Source organism: Macrotis lagotis, chromosome X (genome assembly GCF_037893015.1).
Source record: "Macrotis lagotis isolate mMagLag1 chromosome X, bilby.v1.9.chrom.fasta, whole genome shotgun sequence".
In the NCBI taxonomy this organism is placed as follows: Eukaryota; Metazoa; Chordata; class Mammalia; order Peramelemorphia; family Peramelidae; genus Macrotis; species Macrotis lagotis.
In genome coordinates this window covers 196,745,363-196,748,852 of record NC_133666.1, presented here as the reverse complement: position 1 = coordinate 196,748,852, position 3,490 = coordinate 196,745,363, and the positions used below count along the sequence as shown (strand labels likewise).

The 3,490-nt window shown below is 35.8% G+C and overlaps 1 pseudogene; it reads right to left on the bottom strand.

Annotated features, from left to right (window-relative positions):
• Positions 1-1,812: 1,812 nt before the first annotated feature.
• Positions 1,813-2,130, bottom strand: LOC141501804 (cytochrome c, somatic pseudogene; annotated as a pseudogene).
• Positions 2,131-3,490: the final 1,360 nt, after the last annotated feature.

Sequence of the window (3,490 nt, the reverse complement as noted above, 5' to 3'; positions counted from 1 at the left end):
TCATTTCATATAGCAGAATAATATTACATCATTGTCAAATACCACAATTTGTTCAGCCATTTCCCAACTGATATATATCTTCCAATTTTCTATTCTTTCAACCAGAAAAGAGCTGAATATTTTTGTATATATAGGTCCTTTTCATTTTTGTTTTTTTTCTCTTTTGGGATACAGATCTAATATTGACTTTACTAGGTCAAAAGGAATGCATGGTTTAATAACCTCAGGCATAATTTCAAATTGATCAAATAATTTCCAAAAATGTTTAAATCAGTTCACAACTGTATTAAAAATCAATTAATGTCTCATTTTCCCCACATATCTTCCAACATTTGTCATTTTCCTTTTTTTCTTTTTAATAAATCTAATAGGTATGATATAGCATCTCAGAATTTTTTAAATTTACATTTCTCCAATCAATAGTGAGTTACAGCATTTTTTCAAAGAGCTATGGATATTTTTGATTGCTTCATTGGAAAACTGTTCTTAAATTTTGATCACTTATCAATTGTGCAGTGGCTCTTAATTTTATAAATTTGGCTCAATTCTCTTTTTGTTTCAGAAAGGAGGCACTTATCAGAGAAACTTGCTTCAATTTTTTTCAGTTACTATAGCTCACTGCATTTCTCTCTATTTTATTTCTCATTTGTTTAGTCTATTCTTTCTCTTCTGTTGTCTTCTCTAAGCTTAAAAGTGTTTTGCTTCTGACTCAGTGGGATGCAAATGCTATTCTCTCTTTGAGTAAATTCTAATGAAAGTAAGGTTTGCTTACTTCCTTCACCTCCCCCAACTTCCCCTTCATTGTAAAATCTTTTAATTTTGTCTCTTTTATATATATTATTTTCCCCATTCTATACCTCTCTTTCCCTTTCTCAGTATATTCTTCTCTCATCCATTAATTTTATTTTTTAGATATCATACCTCCAAACTCAACTCACTCATGGACACTCTTTCTATATGCATTTTTTAAAGTATATTCACAAATATTTAATGGCTGAATCAAGTTTTGGGGGTGACCATGGATGCACTAATGGCACATCTCCATACAACTGAATCCTCCAAGTGCATTAAGTTTTAAATATGGCTACAGATGTAGTACTAATGGTACATCCCTAAACTGGACTCTCCAAGTGAATATACCACTGCTATTCACATGCTAAGAACATGTCTGTAATCTTTCCATTCAACAGGTCTTCGGGAGATCCTATCTCCAACTGAACTCCAGCAGGGATGGGATGACCTTTACTCAAGTCCTTAGACAATACACTGAAATGCCTTTCAACAAGTGAAAGGCAGTATTTAATAAAATCCTTGTAATTTAAGTTACTTATGCACAAAATTAGGGAATTTAAGATGGACTCAATAGGACTGGCCTTTGGACAGGCTGGGGCCTAACCCCCACCCTCCCAAGAACAATTCCCCCCCCCAAAAAAAAAAACCCGTAACAGGTAAAAGTCATATGAAATGATTAAGTAGGCTTTACCCATAGTTTGGTGAAGGAAGCCAGATTTAATTCAAACTTTTCTAAGACGTGGGGCATGGGCACCTAGCCCTTGCTTTACAAAAAAAAGTTGCCTAAATCTTTTAAAATAAACATTCAAGTATGACAGCTTGGTGGTGACTGAAACAAAGAGAAGGGAGATTTCTAACCCCAAGTCTACCTAATCTGCATAATATCTCTATTGGAACAGCCATTCATGATCGAAATGCTCAGGGCCATGAGAACAATTAAATAGGGCCGTTATGGTACAAGTACAAAAAGGAAAGGAGTCTCCAGGGCTGCTTCGGACAATAAATAAGAGGGCGGCGCGGCTACTCGCTGGTGGCCTTCTTCAGGTAGGCTATCAAGTCAGCCCGCTTGCCCTTCTTCTTGATGCCCGCGAAGATCATCTTGGTGCCCAGGATGTACTTCTTGGGGTTCTCCAGGTACTCCATCAAGGTGTCCTCTGCCCAGGTGATGCCTTTGTTCTTGTTGGCGTCGGTGTAGGAGAAGCCGGCGGCCTGGCCCGTCTTGCGGCCGAACAGCCCGTGCAGGCTGGGGCCGGTCTTGTGCTTGCCGCCCTTCTCCAGCGTGTGGCACTGGGCACACTTCTGCACGAAGATCTTCTTGCCCTTCTCCACGTCCCCCATTGGTGGCCCAGTCCCCAGTTCGGCCCGCTGCGCCCGGAGCTGCCTCTTATATGCATTATTTCTAACTGCAATAATAATGACAACGTTCTTTTGATCTACCAGTATTATGCTCCCATGTAGGAATGTAAATCGTTTAACTTTATTAAATCCCTTCGTATTTTTTTTTCCTGTTTACTTTTGCATACTCCTCTTGAATCTTTTATTTGAAGAACAAATTTTCTGTTCAGGTCTGGTCTTTTCATCAGAAAAATTTGAAAGTCCCCTAAATCATGTAATTATTTATAATTATAAAATTTATAATTATAAAATTAAAAAAATTGCCATAATAGCTGCATCCCACAAGTTTTGGTATGATCTCATCATCATTGTCTTGGGTGTAACGGCTGATTATTTACCCACTCATTCTTTAGAAATCAATAATTAAATCTATTAATTTTTAGTTTACTTTCCATAGCCTATTATTACTTGTAATTTTATTGCATCATGATCTGAAAAGGCTGCATTTAATATTTCTGCTTTTCATCAATTGATTGTGAACTTTTTTAATGCCCTAATGATTAATTTTTGTGTCAGTGCCATGTACAACAAAGAAGGAAGTATATTCTTTTATAACTCCATTCAATTTTCTCCAGATCTATTATTTCTATTTCTTTTTTCTAAAATTCTCTTCACCTAATTAACTTCCTTCTTTTCTCTTTTATGCTTAGATTTATTTAATTCCAAGAGAGGGGAGATAGAGGTCTCCTACTAACATGGTTTTGTTGTCTTCCTCTATTATCTTTAGTTTCTTTTCTTAGCATTTAGATGCCATACCACTTGATATGTATATGTTTAATATTGATATACTTCATTGCCTATGGTACCTTTTAAGAAATTAGCTTCCTTCCTCATCCCATCTAATTTAATCTATTTTGCTTTCTGTGAGATAAGAAGTGCTACCTCTGTCTTTATTTCATTTCATATGAAGCATAATGTGTTCTGCTAAAAGACCTTCAATCTGTGTGCTTCAAATACGTTTCTTGTAAATAACATATTTTAGGATTGTGGTTTCTAATTCACTCTTCCATCCAATTCCGTTTTGTGAAAGAATTCAACTGATTCACATTCACATTTATGATTACAAAGTCTGCATATCCTCTAATGCCTCCACTTTCTTCTAACAACATAATTCTTTTCCCCCATTTTCCTGTTTTATAACTGTCTTATACCCACTGTCTCTATCAAAGTAATAGCCTTTCAATTGTCCTTATAGAAGTACAATTCTCAAGAGCTATAAGCAAACTTACATGACAATCAATTTATACTCACTCCAAACTTTTCAAGTGCAATCCTTTCAAATGTCCCAATATAAATACAACCC